Source organism: Pongo pygmaeus, chromosome 19, assembly GCF_028885625.2.
Source record: "Pongo pygmaeus isolate AG05252 chromosome 19, NHGRI_mPonPyg2-v2.0_pri, whole genome shotgun sequence".
Lineage (NCBI taxonomy): Eukaryota > Metazoa > Chordata > Mammalia > Primates > Hominidae > Pongo > Pongo pygmaeus.
In genome coordinates this window covers 56355973-56378489 of record NC_072392.2, presented here as the reverse complement: position 1 = coordinate 56378489, position 22517 = coordinate 56355973, and the positions used below count along the sequence as shown (strand labels likewise).

Genomic DNA, 22517 nt, shown 5'->3' with positions numbered 1-22517 from the left:
TGGGTTGGATTTGGAGAAGTTAATATGAGCATATGGAGTTCAATATATAGAGATGGATACAGTAATAGAGACGTGAGTGTGTATGTATATTCACATAATGAATCAAATTCACAGTTTGTTCTCTCTTTTTTTGAGACAGAGTCTCATTCTGTCACCCAGGCTGGAGTGCAGTGGCACAATCTCGGTTCACTGCAACCTCCGACTCCCAGGTTCAAGCGATTCTCCTGTCTCAGCTTCCCGAGTAGCTGGGATTACAGGCGTCCACCACCATGCCCAGCTAATACATATATATATTTTTTTGAGATGGAGTCTTGCTCTGTCGCCCAGGCTGGAGTGCAGTGGCGCAATCTTGGCTCACAGCAACCTCCGCCTCCAAGGTTCAAGCAATTCTCCTGCCTCAGCCTCCTGAGTAGCTGGGATTACAGGTGCCCGCTACCACACCTGACTAATTTTTGTATTTTTTAGTAGAGACGGGGTTTTGCCATCTTGGCCAGGCTGGTCTTGAACTCCTGACCTCATGATCCACCTGCTTTGGCCTCCTAACGTGTTGGGACTAGAGGTGTGAGCCACTGGGCCCAGCCAAGTTTTTTTTTTTTTTTTGAGGCAGAATCTCACTCTGTCATTCAGGCTGGAGTGAAGTGGCATGATATTGGCTCACTGCACCCTCTCTGCCTCCAGGGCTCAAGTGATTCTCATCATGCCTCAGCCTCCCAAGCAGCTGGGATTACAGGCATGCCCCACCATGCCTGGCTAATTTTTGTATTTTTAGTAGAGACGGGGTTTCATTAGCCAGGCTGGTTTCGAACTCCGGACCTCAAGTCATCCCACTGGCCTCGGCCTCCTAAAGTGCTAGGATTACAGGTGTGAGCCATCGCGCCTGGCCCACAGTTTTCTACATAGATATAAAAACAATATAAGATGTGAATTTATAGAAATATGTATCTCTGTAGGAATACACACACACACACACACAATTTCCTAGCCATGCTGGCTGAGAGTAGCAATAACCCACACCTAGCACCCATTTTGGCTTCTAAATATTATTCTCACCTAAAAGGAATCAAGGCTCCTCAGAGAAATGGTGATTTCAGAACTACAGCAGGAATAATACAAGATGAGCCTAGATTATACTGTTGTGTCAGAAGTAGAGAAATGCTTCTCTGAAATGATAGGTCAAAAGACACAGAAGCCGGCTTAAAGAGGTCCCACCAGGTAAACCTGAGACAGTATGTACATCAAAATAAATGACATTTGTGGAATATGATCCATTAAAATAAAATAGCATAAGTCCATACTAATACAAATAATCAGGGAATAAAGAAAGCTTCACCTTACAGTGGAACGTCAACTGATGAATGTGAAAGAAAAGGTGAAATTAGAAAATCACTACTTGCCATCAATCCTAGTCATAAATTAGGTCAAGAAACATTAATGAATGCTAAAATTAGTGAGGAAAAGGCGCAAGGAACAAGATGTTTATATGCGAAGTACTTCCCCCACAAAATCCATACTGACTATAAAGAGAAAAACGTTTAACCTCACAGTGGAGAAACCTGACAGACACACCTTAACCAAGTGGTCAAGGAAAAGCTGAAATCATGTACCACCTGACAGGATGCAAACAAAAAACACAGAATCACATATGTGATACTCCTGCTAAAAACATAACTGTATTTAATCATGATGAAACATCAGGCAAATCCAAATAGGGGGTCATTCTACAAAATAATTGGCCTGTAATATTCAGAAGTATCAAAGTTATGAAACTCAGGGAAAGATTGAGTTACTATTTGAGTTTTTTTTTTTTTTTTTTTTTTTTTTTGAGACGGAGTCTCGCTCTGTCCCCCAGGCTGGAGTGCAGTGGCGCGATCTCGGCTCACTGCAAGCTCCGCCTCCCGGGTTCACGCCATTCTCCTGCCTCAGCCTCCCGAGTAGCTGGAACTAGAGACGCCCACCAACACACCCGGCTAATTTTTTGTATTTTTTAGTAGAGACGGGGTTTCACTGTGTTAGCCAGGATGGTCTCGACCTCCCGACCTCGTGATCCGCCCGTCTCGGCCTCCCAAAGTGCTGAGATTACAGGCGTGAGCCACCGCTCCCGGCCACTATTTGAGATTTAAAAAGACCAAAGAGGACTGGGCGTGGTGGCTCAGACCTGTAATGCCAACAGTTTGGGAGGCTGAGGCAGGCAGATCACTTGAGGCCAGGAGTTCGAGACCAGCCGGGCCAACATGGCAAGAGCCTGTCTTTACTAAAAGCACAAAAAAATTAGCTGGACATGGTGGTGCACACCTGTAATCCCAGCTACTCGGGAGACTGAGGCACGAGAATCACTTGAACCCAGGAGGTGGAGGCTGCAGTGAGCCGAGATTGCGCCAATGCACTCCAGCCTGGGTGACAGAGCGAGACTCTGTACAAAAAGAAAAAGAAAAAGAAATAAAAAGACCAAAGAGTCAAAATGCAGTCTGTGATCCTTTTGCTATAAAGAATATGTCTACAAAAACATGAATGGGTTCCAAAGATCAGACAGTAATAATGCATCACTGTTAATTTCCTTATTTTGATGGTATATGGTATATTCCCAGGAGAATATCCTTCTTTATGGGAAATTCTGAAGTATTCAGGGGTGACAGCATATTATATTGGTAAGTTACTCTCAAATGGTTTAGGGAAGGAAGAGTTCTTTTGTACTATTCCTGAAACCTGTTTGTAAGTTTTAATGCTTTTAAAATTAAAAAGAAAAACAAGGTTTTTAAAATTGAACTTCCAAAGCACTAAAAAAAAAATGTGCATTAATATAAAGATTTTCTTTGCACAGCATCAAAGGCAGAAACAATAAAGAGCATTTGCGTAAATTACCTCAAAAATGTAAACTTCTGCATTAGAAAAAAATTAACCTGCTAGAATCCCAATAACAAAAACTATGAAGATGTAATAAAATTAAACACCGAACGTTAAACTATGGGGAAAAACACACACGGCAAATACACAAGACAAAAGAATATGATCTCTAATATAAAACACTGTGTAAAAAAAATTATAATGTTAAAATAAAGAGATAGGGAAGGTCAATTAACATACATGAATAATCTTCAAAAAGAAACTTTAAAAAACTAACCTTACCAGTACTCAAAGAAACTCATTCAAACATTTAATATTTTTTTACTAGAAAGGATAGCAAAGATTTTGTTAAGGGTAACACAGTGTACCTAACATAATATAGAGTTATGAGCAATCTCACATACAGCTAATACAGTGTAAGTTCTAGAGGACAATTTCACACAATGTATTTCTTGAAGCTTCCAAAATGTTCACACGCTTTTACACAGATGCTAGCAGTGTATACTACATGCCAGACACCAAACTAGGCCCTTCAACCACAAAGGGCTGCTTAATTAAATTTATTTAAATTAAATTAAATTAAATTAAATTAAATTAAATGAGTTTGTTGAATCTCATGATATTCTGTATTACAGACTAAGTATCTATTAAAAATAGAGCAGAAACACAATTTATTGACACACAAAAGATGCTGTGTAATTTTCAAAAGCAAATAAAAAATATAAGCAAAACGATTCAACTTTTTTGTAAGCATATACTATAAGGAAAAATACACAGAAAAAACCCCGTCTCTACTAAAAAAATAGAAAAATTAGTCGGGCGTGTTAGTGGGCACCTGTAATCCCAGCTACTCAGGAGGCTAAGGCAGGAGAATTGCTTGAACCCAGGAGGCAGAAGTTGCTGTGAGCCGAGATCGTGCCACTGCATTCCAGCCTGGGTGACAGAGTGAGACTCTGTCTCAAAAAAAAAAAAATAAATAAAAAGTAAAATAAAATAAAATAAATATTAATTACATAATAAAAATTTTTTTGCACAAAAACATTTAAAATCTTAAAGCTGACTGCAATTTCTTCCACGGTTGGAATATGTACCTTCAATTAAGTGGTAAAATTGTATTTAAAGGCACACTGGGTAATGGGGAAACCTAAAATGCAGAGGAGAATAAAACAATAACATACTAAATGAAGAAAAATATACAGGAAAAAAGCAAACATTAATTTTTTTTTAAGGCCAACAATAAAAGCTGTATCTTGGGGTACAAATAACTTTGGGGGGGAACAAGTAACTTTCTAACATAGGACTGTTTTTCAAAAAAGAACGTATGATACATTGTAATGAATATTATGCAAAATAATAATTAATTCAAATTTAACAGACTGTTGATACCTGAAAGAGCAAAAGAGGTCAGTAATTCATAAAGGGCCAATCTGTAAGGATTAAAATATCCTGTAAATCATAGAATACTAAATACCTAGGTTACTATGAAAGGTAACACAATTTTGCTTGCTTTGTACTCCTGTGACTTTAGTAACATATTAATAACATTTTAAGAACTGTAGTTTGGCATAGTAATTTTTTTTCCACATCTCCCTCAATTTGATGGAGACATAATTTTTTTTTTTTTTTTTTTTGAGACAGAGTCTCACTCTGTTGCCCAGGCTGGAGTGCAGTGGTGCGATGGTTCACACCATTCTCCTGCCTCAGCCTCCCGAGTAGCTGGCATGACAGGCGCCCACCACCACGCCCAGCTAATTTTTGTATTTTTAGTAGAGACGGGGTTTCACCGTATTACCCAGGTTGGGGATACCTATAATTTTAAAAACACAAAAACTTCCCTTCTACTTCCTAGCAGTGATATTCAAACAGTAATAAAATAATATCCACTGTACCTTATTACAATGATCATCCGGAACAGACTGTAAAACAATTGGTTCCATTGTGGAAACACTGGCAAATTGTACCTCTGGAATATACAGGGCACGCACCTCATGGGCCCAACCTAAAAATAAATAAATAAACGTCATCTTTTCGGTTTTATCAAAAGCAAATTAACATCATTAACTTCCTTAACAGATCCCTTCAATGTCTATTGAAACAAGTGCACAACAAGGAGGACATTAACAAATGCTCATTGCTGTCTTACTTCCATTGCTTGAGAATACTCAAACCACTCCTAAAAAAAGCATTGTTAATCATTTCCTCAGTTATGATGTACAGTAACAGAAATAAAGGGAAACATTTACAAATTCAGATGTTGGCACTAACACTTCTTATACAGGCAGACTAAATATTCAGATCAACACTACTAATGAGAACCACTATAAAAGGAGTTTTTAAAAGTTTAATACTTATGATAAAATTTAATAATCTTAATCATTTTAAATGTCAACATGAAATTATTTTTATCTTAGTGTCAATATTTTTAATATTAGTAATAATCATTTCACTATTTCAATTTGAAATGTTTTAAATTTGATATTAAATATATATATTTTTTGAGATGGAGTTGCGCTCTTGTTGCCCAGGCTGGAGTGCAGTGGCGTGATCTCGGCTCACTGCAACCTCCGCCTCCCGGGTTCAAGCAACTCTCCTGCCTCAGTCTCCCGACTGAAGGTATTAAAGAGCTGATGTGATAGTGAGGAGTTTCTGGGCTAAAACTGGAAAAGAACGTAAGTCCTGGGTACAGTTTTTGGCCACTTTTGCCCAGGGAACATTTGCCTATTTCAGAGAAAGCGGTGGTGAGGATGAAGGGTACATTTTTCTTTTTTTTTCTTTTTTGAGACAGAGTTTCACTCTTGTTGCCCAGGCTGGAGTGCAATGGCGTGATCTCGGCTCACCGCAACCTCCACCTCCCAGGTTCAAGCAATTCGGCTGCCTCAGCCTTCCGAGTAGCTGGGATTACAGGCATGTGCCACCACACCCGGCTAATTTTGTATTTTTAGTAGGGGTGGGGTTTCTCCATGTTGGTCAGGCTGGTCTTGAACTCCCGACCTCAGGTGATCCGCCCACCTCAGCCTCGCAAAGTGCTGAGATTACAGGCGTGAGCCACCGCGCCCAGCCTGAAGGGTACTTTTGAAAAACTCAGAGGCCTAACAGTACAGGGATGTACATTCACAAACAACCAAGAGAAAAAGGGAACAAGTAAACCCCTCTGCTCCTTTCAGATCCAACACTGAAGGGCAAACCAGGGGTAAAAATACACTAAAAGTACATAGACCCTCAAAGAGACTACACCAGGGCTCTGACCATCTCAAACTCTGAAATTTGACAAAGGTAATCCGAAATTACAACCCCCAAGGCACCAAGCAGATGCAAATATACATCCTCTCTAAAAGAAAATAGTATCTTGGCTACAAGTAATTTCTACCCTTTTTTTTGAGACAAAGCCTTGGTCTGTCGCCCAGGCTGGACTGCACCGGCGTGATCTTGGCTCACTGCAACTTCCTCCTTCCAGTTCAAGCAATTCCCCTGCCTCAGCCTCCCAAGTAGCCGGGATTACAGTGCCCACCACCACACCTGGCTAAGTCTTGTATTTTTAGTAGAGACGGGGTTTCACTATGTTGACCAGGCTGGTCTCGAACTCCTGACCTCAAGTGATCCGCCAGTCTCAGCCTCCCAAAGTGGTGGGAATATAGACATGAGCCACCATACCCAGCCTAAAATTTCTTAATTACACATAATTTCCAGCACAATAAGTACCAAACACATGACAGACAAGACAATATAAATGAAAATAAGGAGAAACAAGAAAATCAAAACAAATCAGTATTTTGGAGTTACCAAATAAAGATTTTAAAATAAATATGCTTACTATGATCAAGTACACACAAGACAAAATTCTAGATTGATGCAAAGAACTGAAAACTATAACAATAAATTAAAATTCCAGAAGTAAAGCAGAAATTTAGAAATCAGCCGGGCACAGTGGCTCACACCTGTAAGCCCAGTACTTTGTTCGGAAGGCTGAGGCGGATCGCTTGAGACCAGGAGTTCAAGACCACCCTAGGCAACAAAGTGAGACCACATCTCTACAAAAAAAATAATGAGCCAGGTGCGGCGGCATGCGCCTATAGTCCCAGCTACCCAGGAGGCTGAGGCGGGACGATTGCTTGAGCCCAGGAGTTGGAGGTTGCTGTGAACAGTAATTGTGCCACTGCAATCCAGCCTGGGTGATAGAGACTCTATCTCAAGAAAAAAAAAAAATCAATGGGTGGGATTAACAACGGTTTAGACACGGATGAAAAGAAAATTAGTAGGAACACAACAGGTCAGAAGAAGAAATCCAGAATGTTAGCACAAAACACAAAAGTAAGAAATACAAAAAATGGAATAAGACACATGAAAAATGTAATAGGCAGGTCTAACACACATGTAATCAGAGTCTCAGAGAAATATGAGAGAGAAAATGGCATGAAAGCAGTATCTGAATTGGTAACACCTAAAAATTTTCCAGAACAGAAGACCCAAAGCCACTGACTGAAGAACCACTATAAATCAGAGTAAATAAAGAAATACACCAAGGAACATTGATAAAACTACAGAAATCTAAGGGAAAGAAATGAAAATCTTAAAAACAAAAGGCAAGTCATGAAACGAAAAGCTAGATAACTAAATAAAGCCAGAAAACATTTTTTAAAAGATTTCCATTAAAAGGAACACCAAACAATTTTCCTTGAGTAATAGGAAAATGATTCCAGAAGGAAGCTCAGAACTGAAGAAAAATATAAAGAGCAATAAACATGTAGGTACATTTAATATATAATGCACATATAAAACAATGATGCCTTCACACTCATTTACAATACAAATGACCACTTACATTAAATATTAAAACACTGGTACGGTCTGTGGATGTATGTAGCTTTCCTATAAAACTACAGCAAAGACTGGAAAAGGAACAGGTAAAAGAAGTCTATACGGTTTCATTCTACATTTTGTGTTAAGTGGTACACACAGGCCGGGTGCGGTGGTTCACGCCTGTTATTCCAACACTTTGGATAGCCAACGCGGGAAGATCACTCGAGGTCAGGAGTTTCAGACCAGCCTGGCCAATATAGCGAAACCATGTCTCTACTAAAAATACAAAAATTAGTTGAGTGTGCTGGTATATGCCTGTAGTCCCAGCCACTCAGGAGGCTGAGGCAGAAGGACTGCTTGAACCCCGGAGGTGGAGGTTGCAGTGAGCCGAGATAGTGCCACTGCAGTCCAGCCTGGGCGACACAGCAAGACTCCATCTCGAAAAAAAGAAAAAGAAAATTATAATCCCCACAGCAACCACTATATAGATACATATAAATATATATATAGGAAGAGATATGGCCAAAAAGGCAATTTAAGGCAATTGAATATAATTAATTAAATTTAAATGCAATAATAACTAGTTGCATTGTTAAACTGATTAAAATACAGCACTAAAAAATCATCACAAAAAGAACAGAAGAGAAATAAGAAATAAGAGGGAAAATCAATGTTAAGAACAAACAGAAGACTTCTACTTCTGTCCAAGATAGACTAAGATAGTCAAGAGAAAGTCACGAGGGAAACTGGAAAATGTCTTGAAACGAATGGCAACAAATATGAAATTTATCAAAACTTGAGATGTAGGCTGGGGACAGTGGCTCATGCCTGTTAATCGCTTGAGCTCAGGAGTTTGAGACCAGCCTCATCAGCAAGGTGAAACCCTGTCTCTACAACAAATACAAAAACATTAGCCAGATAAGGAGGCATGCATCCGAAGTCCCAGCTACTTGAGGGGCTGAGGTAGGAGGATCGCTTGAACCCAGGAGATCGAGGCTTCAGTGAACCGAGATCACACCACTGCCCTCCAGCCTGGGTGACAAACTGAGACCCTGTCTCAAAACAACAACAATGGCAAAAACAAAAACAAAAACAAAAACAAAAACAAAATACAACTTGTGGGATTCAATAAAAGCAATAGAGAGGAACTTACAGCATATATATTTTCATTAGAAAAGAATATCTAAGGCCGGGCGCAGTGGCTCACGCCTGTAATCCCAGAATTTTGGGAGGCCGAGGCGGGCAGATCACGAGGTCAGGAGATCCAGACCATCCTGGCTAACACGGTGAAACCCTGTCTCTACTAAAAATACAAAAAATTAGCCAGGCGAGGTGGCGGGCACCTGTAGTCTCAGCTACGTGGGAGGCTGAGGCAGGAGAATGGCTTGAACCCGGGAGGCGGAGCTTGCAGTGAGCCGAGATCGTGCCACTGCACTCCAGCCTGGGCAACAGCGAGACTCCATCTCAAGAAAAAAAAAAAAAAAAGAATATCTAAAATAAAAGACCTAAGATTCCACCTTCATAAGTTAGAAAAGAAGAGGGAAATATAACACATAGTAAATGGTAGGAAGGAAATAATAAAGAGCAGAAGTTTAACACAATAGAAAACAGGGAGATGGCATAAAAAATTAACAAAGCCCCAAACTGTCTTTAAAAAGGTCAACGAAACTGAATAATTCTATTTGGACTGGTCAAAAAAATAAAAATAAAAACAAAGAAAAAACCAGAACACAAATCACCAACATCTGGCCGGGTGTGGTGGCTCACGCCTGTAATCCCAACACTTTGGGAGGCCGCGGCGGGTGGATCACCTGAGGTCAGGAGTTCACGACCAGCCTGGCCAACATGGTGAAACCCCGTCTCTACTAAAAATACAAAAAATTAGCCGGGCGTGGTGGCACGTGCCTGTAATCCCAGCTACTCAGGAGGCTGAGGCAGGAGAATCGCTTGAACCAGGGAGGCGGAGGTTGCAGTGAGCTGAGATCCCACCACTGCACTCCAGCCTGGGTAACAAGAGCAAGGCTCCATCTCAAAAAAAAAAAAAAAAAAAAAAAATCACCAACATCAGGAATAACAATGGGGTAATCACTACCAATGCTAGCAAATTTAACAATAATAATAATAAAATACTATTGGCGGCCGGGCGCGGTGGCTGGCGCCTGTAATCCCAGCACTCTGGGAGGCCAAGGCGGATGGATCACCTGTGGTCAGGAGTTCAAGACCAGACTGGCCAACATGGTGAGATCCCCTCTCTATTAAAAATAAAAAAATTAGCTGGGCATGGTTGTGCCTGCCTATAATCCCAGCTACTCAGGAGGCTGAGGCAGAGAATCACTTGAACCTGGGAGGTAGAGTCTGCAGTGAGCCGAGATCATGCCACTGTACTCCAGCTTGGGTGACAGAGGAAGACTCCATCTCAAAAAAAAAAAAAAAAAAAAAAAAAATAAAAAAAAAATAAATAAATAAAAAAATAAATAAATGCTATTGGCAATGTTAGTCCAACAATTTCAGCAACTTATACAAAGTAGTCAAATTTCTAGGAAAAATAGAGCACACCAAAATTGACTTAAGTGTATACAAATAGGCCAGGCCCAAGGGCTCATGCCTGTAATCCCAACACTTTGGGAGGATGAGGCAGGAGGATAACTTGAGCCCAGATGTTCCAGACCAGCCTCAGCAACAAAGCAAGACTGCTTGTTTCTACAAAACAATACAGAAAGAAAAAAATATTAGCCAGGCATGGTGTGCCTGTGGTCCCACCTATTCAGGAGGCTGAGGCAGGAGGATCACTTGAACCCAGGAGTTTGAAGCTATGACTACATCACTGCACTCTAGCCTGGGTAACAAAGTGATACACTGCTGTTAAAAAAAAAAAAAAAAGAAAAAGAAAAAGAAAGAGAGAGAGAGGGAGGGAGGGAGGACAGAATAGAAAAAAGAAAAGAAAAGAGAAAAGAGGGAAAAAGGAATGTCCCTATCATTTTGCCAAAAAAAGAATTTATCAAAAATTTTCCCAGAAAAGTTTCAGTTTCTCACGAAGTTCTATATAGAATTCAAAGAAAAATATCAAATTTACACAAACTGTTTCATTTTAAGTGACTAGCATAATGCTCAACAAACATCTGACAAAACCACTATAATTCTTAAAGAAACAGAATGAAAGTACATGACAAAAATCAAATATATGTCAGGAGATGGACAAGTGAATTTACAGTATCCTAAGCGATTCAGAGGATTCAGAAAGAGGAAAAAACACATAGTAACATTAACTTTTTAAAAAGCTAATAGAGAGGATAGAATGGAACGAGTGGAACAAACCAGAATAGGAAAGACAAATACAAAACATTTAATAAGATGGAAGGTTTACACCAGGTGCAGCGGCTCATTCCTGTAATCCCAACACTCAAAGCTGAGGCAGGAAGATCACTTGAGCCCAGGACTACAAAGCTGCAGTGAGCTAGGATCCTGCTACTTGCACTCCAGCCTGAACAACAGAATGAAAACCTGTCACTTAAAAAAAAAACAAAACTTTGGAATAGTGAAGGCCTCTCTAAGTAATAACTCAAAATACGGATGTCATGAAAGATTAATAAATTGAACAAAATTAAAATCAAAAACTCATGCATGGTAAACATTTTTTATAAAAAGCACGATATAAATAAAGGCTAATCAGCTGGGCAAAAATTAGTCCAACTCATATCAAAACAGTATAATAATATATGAGGGGCTCCTTATGAAAGCTCCAACACATCAAACTAAAAAGATCAACAACTGTGGCTGGGGACGGTGGCTCACGCCTGTAGTCCCACAACTTTGGGAGGCCCAGGTGGGTGGATCCCATCTCTACCAAAAATTAAAAAATCAGCTGGGCATGGTGGCTTGCGCCTATAATCCCAGCTATTTGGGTGAGTGAGGCAGGAGAGTCCCTTGAACGGGGGAGGCAGAGGCTGCAGTGAGCCAAGATCAAGCCACTGCACTCCAGCCTACGTGACAAAGGGAGACCCTGTCTCAAAAAAAAAAAAAAGAAAAAAAGAAAAAGATCAACAACCAAGTCAAAAAGCAGACCACAGAAGAGAAAAAAACAAATTGCTCTTCAAACTATAAAAAGATGTCAACTTCACTAATATTAACAGAAATGCAAAACGACTGCTTGGATATACAAACTTTCATCTGTTAGATTAGCAAAGGTATAAAGAACAGCTGTTTTATTCATATATTGGTAAAACTGGGAACATATATGGGTAAAACTACAGGGAGAATAATTTGGGACTAACTATCAAAATTAATTGCAAAACTCCTTTGACCCAATGTTTCCAAATCCTATAGATATACCTGTATACAAGCAAAATGACATATACACAAGAGTTAGTCATCGAAGTAGAACATCAGAAAGCACATCAACAACTGATTGATTAGATAACATGGTTAAAAAGGAAAAAAAAAGCTCTATACTGATAACAGGATAAATTGTTCATGCCGGGTATGGTGGCTCACGCCTATAATCTCGGCACTTTGGAAGGCCGAGGCAGTAGGATCATTTGAGGTCAGGAGTTCAACACCAGCTTGGCCAACATCATGAAACCCCATCTCTACTAAAAATATAAAAATTAGCTGGACATGGTGGCACATACCTGTAATCCCAGCAGCTTGGGAGGCTGAGGCAGGAGAATCACTTGAGCCCGGAAGGTGGAGGTTACAGTAAGGGGAGACTGCACCACTGCACTCCAGCCTGGGCGAATGAGCGAAGCTTCAAAAAAAAGAAAACTGAAGAAAAAAGAAAAGCAAAGTCTCAAAAAAAAAAAAAAAGAAAAAAAGAAGATAAATTGTTCGGTGAAATCAATTAAGATGCAGAAGAGTATATAGTATTAACCCATTTGTATAAAGATGGAGGGAGTAAATAAGTCTTTGTCTATTCACATTTGAATATGCAAAAGAAACCTAGAAAGATATGCAAGAAACTAATAATTACATGGTAGCAGGAAAGCTGTTGAGAAACTGGGCAGACGGGGAAGAGGAGTAACAGGAAGGGTTTTCAACATATTTTTAAATTTTGTACAATCTGACTGTATAACATAGTCTGAAGATTAAACTGTAAAATATATATAGCTAGCTAAAATCATTGTATTTTTCCCATTTATTTATTCACAACATTACTCTAGTCTATGCCAAAACTACTTTAGAGGTGGCTACCCAAAATGGAGAAGAGTATAGTAATAATAGCTAAACCTCTACTTCTTTTAGCTGCCTCATCTTATATGCCATGGCTTAATAAAACTCATGTCTACACATTTCAGAATAGTACTGAGCTACATGTAGAAAAATATGATTTCTCTCACAAAGATAACTAAAAGTGGAGAAGAAAATGAGTAATACACAAGGGTCCATAGGAAAGCATACCAAAATGTGATACAGAAGTCAGCATTTCTTTTTTTTTTGAGACAGGGTCTCACTCTCACCCATCCCAGGGACTGAAGTACAGTGGTGTGACCATGGCTCACTGCAGCCTCGACCTCCCAGGCTCAAGCCATCCTCCTGGCTCAGCTTCCCAAGTAGCTGGAACTACAGGCACGTGCCACCATGTGTAACTAAGTCTTTTTATTTTTATTTTTTATATTTACTTTTGCAGAGACCAAGGTCTCCCTATGTTACCCAGGCTGGTCTCAGACTCCTATGCTCCAGTGAGCCTCCTACCTTGGCCTCTCAAAGAGCTGGGATTACAGGTGTCGGGCAGCACACCCAGCCTAAAAGTCAACATTTCTTTATATTCAAGCAACAAAGATCCTCAGAGTTAAATGAAATTAACATTCACTAGAAACATCATCGGTCTAGAGATATACAAAACAAAGAAAGAATCTAAATCAACAGATTTTAGGTCTTACAACAACAACAACAAAATGTGGCTCATTTTTAAAAAAAAAATTCCTAACACAAGAAACTATATCCATTTAACAAAATACACATTTTTTTTTTTTCTTTTTGAGACAGTCTCCTTCTGTCATGCAGGCTAATGGGCAAAGGTGCAATCTCAGCTCACTGCAACCTCCGCCCCCCGAGTTCAAGTGATTCTCCTGCCTCAGACTCCCAAGTAGCTGGGACTCCCAAGAGCCTGGGAGGTCGAGGCTGCAGTGAGCCATGGTCACACCACTGTACTTCAGTCCCTGGGACAGGTGAGAGTGGGACCCTGTCCCAAAAAAAAAAAAAAAAAAAAAAAAAAGAAATGCTGACTTCTGTATGACATTTTGGTATGCTTTCCTATGGACCCTTATGTATTACTCATTGTCTTCTCCACTTTTAGTTATCTTTGTGAGAGAAATCATATTTTTCTACATGTAGCTCAGTACTATTCTGAAATGTGTAGACGTGAGTTTTATTAAGCCATGGCATATAAGATGAGGCAGCTAAAAGAAGTAGAGGTTTAGCTATTATTACTATACTCTTCTCCATTTTGGGTAGCCACCTCTAAAGTAGTTTTGGCATAGACTAGAGTAATGTTGTGAATAAATAAATGGGAAAAATACAATGATTTTGGCTAGCTATATAGATTTTACAGTTTAATCTCCAGACTATGTTATACAGTCAGATTTGTACAAAATTTAAAAATATATTGAAAACCCTTCCTGTTACTCCTCTTCCCCGTCTGCCCAGTTTCTCAACAGCTTTCCTGCTACCATGTAATTATTAGTCTCTTGCATATCTTTCTAGGTTTCTTTTGCATATTCAAATGTGAATAGACAAAGACTTATTTACTCCCTCCATCTTTATACAAATGGGTTAATACTATGTACTCTTCTGCATCTTAATTGATTTCACCAACTTATCTTCTTTTTTTCCTGAGACTTTGCTTTTCTTTTTTCTTCAATTTTCTTTCTTTTGAAGCTTCGCTCATTCGCCCAGGCTGGAGTGCAGTGGTGCAGTCTCCACTCACTGTAACCTCCACCTTCCGGGCTCAAGTGATTCTCCTGCCTCAGCCTCCCAAGCTGCTGGGATTACAGGTATGCACCACCATGCCCAGCTAATTTTTATATTTTTAGTAGAGATGGGGTTTCACGATGTTGGCCAAGCTGGTGTTGAACTCCTGACCTCAAACGATCCTACTGCCTCGGCCTTCCAAAGTGCTGAGATTATAAGCATTCAGCACCACGCCTGGCTAATTTTTCTATTTTTAGTGGAAACCAGGTTTCACTATGTTGGCCAGGCTGGTCTCGAACTCCTGACCTCAGGTGATCCACCTCTCTCTGCCTCCCAAAGTGCTGGGATTACAGGTGTGAGCTGCCTCGCCCAGCCAAAAAAATAAGAATTTTAATTAGAAGTATGTATTTAATAAATCATTCTGCATAAAATAGCCAATGCTTAAGTTCGTCCACAAAGCAGAAAAATTGTGGGTCAATACAATAAGGATTCATAAATTATAGCCACTACTGTTAAAAATGAGTAGAAAATGCTGTTTAATTTGATGAAATAAAATAAACTACCAGATATCTGAAAAAACTCCACCGCCCCAGTTTTCAATAAAAATGTTCTCAAGAAATCTCTGCACTTACCCCCATTATCTGTTCTTTTTAAAGCTCCACCCTTATGGGGACAAAGTTCACATCTTTATAAAAAAAAAAAGAAACGTAATGATGAAATATTTCAGATTATCAAAAATGTAATATCTTCCCTGCAACTTCAAAACTACTGAAAATGTGAGAGCAGCATTTGTACTAGTTGCCCCCCAAGAGTATTTAGGAACATTCTTCACAAACAGCTGTTCTCGACGACATGTGATCTTCAGAGAACAAGTAATTTTTTTAAAGTACATTTTAACTTTTAAACTCCTGCCACAGGCCAGGCGCAGTGGCTCATGCCTGTAATCCCAGAACTTTGGGAGGCCAAGGTGGGCGGATTACCTGAAGTTGGGAGTTTGAGACCAGCCTGACCAACATGGAGAAACCCTGACTCTACTAAAAATAAAAAATTAGCCAGGCGTGGCGGCGCATGCCTGTAATCCTAGCTACTGGGGAGGCTGAGGCAGAAGAATTGCTTGAACCCGGGAGGCGGAGGCTGCGGTGAGCCAAGATCGCGCCATTGCACTCCAGTCTGGACAACAAGAGCGAAATTCCATCTAAAAGAAGCAAAACAAAACAAAAAAAATCCTGCCACAATTTTTTAAATCCTACATTAATAAAAACACAAAGATGCTGGGATTATTTACCTGGGGAGTGGGAGAAAAAACAAAAAAGTCCTCTCAACACAGGAATGGGGCAAGGCTTTTAACATCTGCCTGTTACCTGTTTACTTCCTGTCTTATGGTCGGCTAGGATGACTGCAGTCAAGTAGGTCTGGTTTCTCTTAAAGAGCCAAACTCAAGAATTTACAATTTGAATTTAAGTGGCAAGAAATGATCTCATGCATGCTGATTTCCCTTCTGAAAGGAATTAGGCTAATCAGCTATTATTATTCAAACACAATGGTACTCAAAATTTATTGTGGATTCCTCTCCCTCCCATCCTCAGAATTCAAAAGCAAAAATAAATGTAGAGCCAGTACTACCATCTCTTATGAAACACAGTAAGTTTCAATGGCATTGTCTTACTATGAAGAATATGTTCCTGAAAGTCGCACTTGAGTATTATTTATATCCCACTTTGTTTCCAAAAGAGGTTTTGCAGCATACGATATAGTAATATAGGCCAGGCACAGTGGATCACACCTGTATTCCCGGCACTTTGGGAGGCTGAGGTAGGCAGATTGCTTGAGCCCAGGGGTTCGAGACTAGCCTGGGCAACATGGCAAAATCCCACCTCTACAAAAAAAAAAAAAAAAAAATTAGTTGGGTGTGGTTGTGGCACACCTGTAGTCCCAGCTACTCAGCAGGCTGAGGCGGGCAGATCAATTGAGCCCAGAAGGTCAAGGCTGCAGTGAGCCATGATTGCACCACTGTACTCCAGCCTAGGTGACAGAGTGGACCCTATCTCGAAAAAACAAAAACAAATGTGTGTGTGTGTGTGTGTGTGTATATAATGTGTGTGTGTATATATACATACACACACACACACATATACACACACACACACACACTATATATACACACCCTACATATAAATATATATACACTTACATACATATATAAATTACAACAAAAAATTAGAGTAGAAAATTAAGTTGAAATAGTTTCAAAAGTACAGAAGGCATAAGCCATAAAAGCCTACTGAGGCTGGGTGCAGTGCCTCACACATATAATCGCAGCACTTTGGGAGACCAAAATGGAAGGACCACTTGAGGTCAGGAGTTCGACACCAGCCTAAGCAACAAAGTGAGACCTCATCTCTACAAAAAATAATTTTTTAAAAAAATAGAGCCTATTTGCCGGGTGCGGTGGCTCATGCCTGTAATCCCAGCACTTTCGGAAGCCGAGGCGGGTGGATCACAAGGTCAAGAGATCGAGCCCATCCTGGTCAACATGGTGAAACCCCATCTCTATTAAAAATACAAAAAATTAGCTGGGCGTGGTGGCGCGTGCCTGTAGTCCCAGCTACTTGGGAGGTTGAGGCAGGAGAATCCCTTGAAACCGGAAGGCAGAGGTTGCAGTGAGTCTAGATCACGCCACTGCACTCCAGCCTGGGCAACAAGAGCGAGACTCCGCCTCAAAAAAAAAAAAAAAACAAAAAACAATTACGGAGCCTATTGACAAAATTTGGATATTTGTGCCTCCAAATCTCGTGTAAAAATATAATCCCAATGTTGAAGGTGGAGCCTAGCAAAAGGTGTTTGGGTAATGGGGGCAGAACCCTCATGAATGTCTTGGTGTTTTCCTTGTGGTAATGAGTGAATTTCTTGCTGTTGTTAGTTCACGTGAGATCTGACTGGTAAAAACAGCCTGCCATCTAGCTCCCTTCTCTCACCATGTGACATTCCTGGTCCCTATGCCCACTCCCCCATGAGTAAAAGCTTCCTCAGCCCAAAGATGGTGGTGGTATGCTTGTACAGCCTACAGAACTGTGAACCAAATGAACCTCTTTTCTTTATATTAATAATCTACCCAGTTTCAGGTATGCCTTTATAGCAACACAAAACAGACTAATACCACTATATTTCTTGCCTTTCAGTATTTCACTCTCCTAATTTTCCTATTACCTCTTTGGCAGCACCTTTCTGATCACCCTATCAAACCTTTAAATGGTGAATTTCCTCAGGGCTCTGGCCTAAGATGTCATCTTTTTTTTTTTTTTTTTGAGACGGAGTCTCACTCTGTCGCCCAGGCTGGAGTGAAGTGGCGCCATCTCGGCTCACTGCAAGCTCCGCCTCCCGGGTTCAGGCCATTCTCCTGCCTCAGCCTCCCGAGTAGCTGGGACTACAGGCACCCGCCACCATACCCGGCTAATTTGTCGTGTTTTTAGTGGAGACGGGGTTTCACTGTGTTAGCCAGGATGGTCTCGATCTCCTGACCTCGTGATCCACCTGCCTCGGGCTCCCAAAGTGCTGGGATTACAGGCGTGAGCCACCGCGCCTGGCTAAGATGTCATCTTATTTCACGTGAAACACTAGGCAGTCTTATTCACTGTCCAAATTTCCATTACCAACTAAATTATAAAAATATAACAGTGACTCCCAAATTTTATCTATTTGTATTTGTCCTCAGGTTCAGGTATAAAACTCTATATGCCACATAAACACTTTATTTTATTTTATTTTGAGACGGAGTCTTGCTCTGTTGCCCAGGCTGGAGTGCAGTGGCTTGATCTCGGCTCACTGCAACCTCCAACACCGGGGATCAAGCAATTCTCCTGCCTCAGCCTCCCAAGGAGCTGGGATTACAGGTGTGTGCCACCACTTCCATCTAACTTTTTTGATTTTTAGTAGAGATGGGGTTTCGTCACGTTGCCCACGTTGGTCTCAAACTCCTGGCCTCAAGTGACTCACCCACCTCAGCCTCCTAAAGTGCTAGGATTACAGGCATGAGCCACCACACCCAGCCTACATAGACACTTGAAACGCTCCACAATTTATGACAAAACCTGCTCTTCCTGCTCTTTCCATATATTGGTAATGACATTTTGAATGACACATTGCTCATGCAAGACATAATCTTTGACCACTTCATACCTTACTCCCTAACCTCACTTTTAATCCATAACTGTATTGTGCCCTTCCTCTTCCGAAATACTAGTGAGAGCTGCCTATCTCTCTCCATCTCCACTATCACCCCACTTAAAGCCAGCATCGCCTTTCATCAGGACCACTTCAGTCACCTCCTAAATGCAGCAGTCCCCCAGGTATCCATGGGAGAAACATTCTAAGAACCCCACTGAATGTCTGAAATGACAAATGGTACTGAGCACTTGATTCTGTTTTTTGCTATACATACATACCTATAAAAAAGTTTAATTTATAAATTAGGCATAGTAACAGATTAACAACAATAATAAAATACAACAGGCCAGATGTAGTGGCTCATGCCTGTAATCCCGGGACTTTAGGAGGCTGAGGCGGGCGGATCACCTGAGGTCAGGAGTTCGAGACCAGCCTGGCCAACATAGTGAAACCCCATCTCTACTAAAAATACAAAAAAATTAGCTGAATGTGGTGGCGCACACCTGCAGTCCCAGCTAAGCAGGAAGCTAAGGCACAAAAACCAATTGAACCCGGGAGGCTGCAGTGAGCCAAGATCGTGCCACTGCACTCCAGCCTGGGCGACACAGAGAGACTCCAACTCAAAAAAATTTTAAAAATTAAAAAAAAAATTTTAACAGTCTACTATAAAAAAGTTATGTGAATGTGGTCTCTCTCAAAATACAGTCCGCATAACAACAACCACATATACAATGGTGGTCCCATGAGATTAAATGGAACTGAAAAATTCCTATTGCCTAGTGATGTAATGATGTAACAGCCGTAGTAACATGACAGAGCAATTTTTAAAATAAATTTAGTGTACATTAAGTGCACAATGTTTATAAAGTCTATGGTAGTTGTAGCAGTCCATTCTCTCACTGCTATAAAACTACCCGAGACTGGGCAATTTATAAAGAAAAGAGGTTTAATTGACTCATGGTTCCACAAGGCGGAGAAGGGCCTCAGGAAACTGTCAATCACGGTGGGAGGGGAAGCAAGCACGTCTTACACGGCAGCGAGCAAGAGAAAGAGAATGTGTATGTAGGAAAAAACTGCCACTTTCAAAACCATCAGATCTCAAGAGAATTCATTCACTATCACAAGAACAGAATGGGGGAAACTGCCCCCATTATCCAGTCACCTCCCTCCTTCAACACATAGGGATTATAATTCGAGATGAGATTTGGGTGGGGATACACAGCCAAACGCTATCAGTAATGTACAATAATGTCCCAGGCTTTCACATTCACTCACCACTTACTAACTGACTCACCCAGAACAACTTCTAGTCCTGCAAGCTTCATTCATGGTAAAGCCCTATACAAGTGCATTTTTTTTTTAATCTTTCATACCATTATTTTAGTTGTACTTTTCTATGTTTAAAAATACAAATACTTACCATTATGTTACGTTGCTTACAGGATTCAGTAATGAAATGTAAAAGTGTGCAGCCTAGGAGCAATAGGCTATACCATGTAGCCTAGGTATGTAGTAGGCTATACACTGTAGCTTTCTTTAAGAACATTCTAAGATGATTGTGCAACGACAAAATCATCTAATGAGATATTTCTAAGAACATACCTCCCTCCTGCATTACACAACACATGATTCTACCTCACTGTACTCTACTCACCTATTTTCAGAGGGGTTGACCATGGGTAACTAAAACCAAGGAAAGAAAAACCACACTTAATGGAAAATGGCTGTAGTCTCCAAATATTCACTCTCAACCAACTATCACCAATCTGCAGAATGAACCTTTCACAACACAACGAACTTCAGAAATGCAAATCCAAATATACCACTGCCCACTTGAAAACACTTCAATAGGCCGGGCATGGTGGCTCAAGCCTGTAGTCCCAGCACTTTGGGAGGCTGAGGCGGGCGGATCATGAAGTCAAGAGATTGAGACCATCGTGGCCAACATGGTGAAACCCCATCTGTACTAAAAATACAAAAATCATGTGGGTGTGGTGGTGAGCACCTGTAGTCCCAGCTACTTGGGAGACTGAGGCAGGAGAACTGCTTGAACCCGGGAGGCGAAGGTTGCGGTGAGCCAAGATCGCACCACTGCAGTCCAGCCTGGTGACAGAGCGAGACTCCATCTCAAAAACAAAAAACAAAACAAAACAAAACAAAACAAAAACACTTCAATAGTTTCCCTATATCATATAACCGTCTCTTATCTTCAAACCTTCTCTCCTTCCAACATTTCACTTTATGGGCAACGCTGGCTTTTTCTTCTTTCAATTCTATAAATTCTCCAGAGCTCATTCTCACTTCAAAGGCTTTTAACAGGTTGTTTTTGCTCTAAATGTAACATTATCATTCACTGTACCTTCTTTTGCAGCTGGATAACTTCTATGTATCCCGCAGGTCCTTGCTTAAAGTCACTTCATCAAAGACAATGTCTCTGAATCTCCAGACGAGGTTAGGTGCCATATGGTCATTTACCTATGCTTTCCTTCTTGGGATATATTACAATAACAATTAGCTATTTATGCAATTAAGTTAACTCCTCTGCTAGATTATAAGCCCCATTTCATGGCTGTAGCTACCCCTAACATCAGGCACAGACTCCAGGCGCAATAACTCAAAAACTACATGATGAAGGGATAAAAGGAACAAAATCACAAACATCCCATTGCTGCTAGAACCAAAAAAAGAAAGAAAAAAAGAAATTTAAAAAAAGGTTTTAATTTTAAAAAATAGGCCAGGTGTGATGGCTCATGCCTGTATTTCCAGAACTCTGGGAGGCCAAGGCAGGCGGATGACATAAGGTCAGAAGTTCAAAACCAGCCTGGAGAACGTGGCGAAACCCCGTCACTACTAAAAACACAAAAATTAGGGCTGGCACAGTGGCTCATACCTGTAATCCCAACACTCTGGGAAGCCAAGGCAGACGGATCACAAGGTCAAGAGATCAAGACCATCCTGGCCAACATGGTGAAACCCCATCTCTAAAAAAAATACAAAAATTAGCTGGGCGTGGTGGCACATGCCTGTAGTCCCAGCTACTCGGGAGGCTGAGGCAGAAGAATCACTTGAATTTGGGAGGCGGAGGTTGCAGTGAGCTGAGATCCTGCCACTGCACTCCAGCCTGGTGACAGAGCAAGACTCCGTCTGAAAAACAAAAACAAAAACAAAAACAAAAAATTTAGCCAGGCCTGGTGGCAGACACCTGTAATCCCAGCTACTCAGGAGGCTGAGCCACGAGAATCACTTGAACCTGGGAGGCGGGGGTTGCAGTGAGCTGAGATCACGCCACTGCACTCCAGCCTGGGTGACAGAGAGAGACGCTGTCAAAAAAAAAAAAAAAAAAAGTGAAAATTCATGTTTATATAATTTCGATGACACTATAATCCTATTCTTTTGGACAGTAATTAAGCAATAAGAATCAAGAAAACATCTGATTTAATTACTTCACTTCTAGAGAGCCAAAGCAAATAATATAAGATATAGCATTTATAAGTTACCTTTGTGTCTTTTATATCATTTATATACTTTAACTTCAAGATATGAAAATATATGTACAAAGATATTTTATATAACCATTTATAACCATAAAACTTTTATAAAAGTCTGACCGGCTGCAATGGCTCTCACTTGTAATCCCAGCACTTTGGGAGGCCGAGGCAGGTGGATCACTTGAGGTTAGGAGTTCAAGACCAGCCTAGACAACATGGTGAAACCCCATCTCTACTTAAAAATACAAAAAATTAGCTGGATGAGATGGCGGGAGCCTGTAGTCCAGCTATTGGGGAGGCTGAGGTGGGAGGATCACATCA

General features: G+C 40.6%; 1 protein-coding gene and 1 pseudogene across 4 annotated transcripts in view; both read right to left on the bottom strand.

The window, feature by feature from the left end:
* Window positions 1-12376, bottom strand: part of LOC129017045 (14-3-3 protein epsilon-like) — a 37349-nt pseudogene extending 24973 nt beyond the window's left edge.
* LOC129017041 (TBC1 domain family member 3G-like) overlaps window positions 1-22517 on the bottom strand; it is an 89211-nt gene that overhangs the window by 40029 nt on the left and 26665 nt on the right. The window lies entirely within an intron of this gene.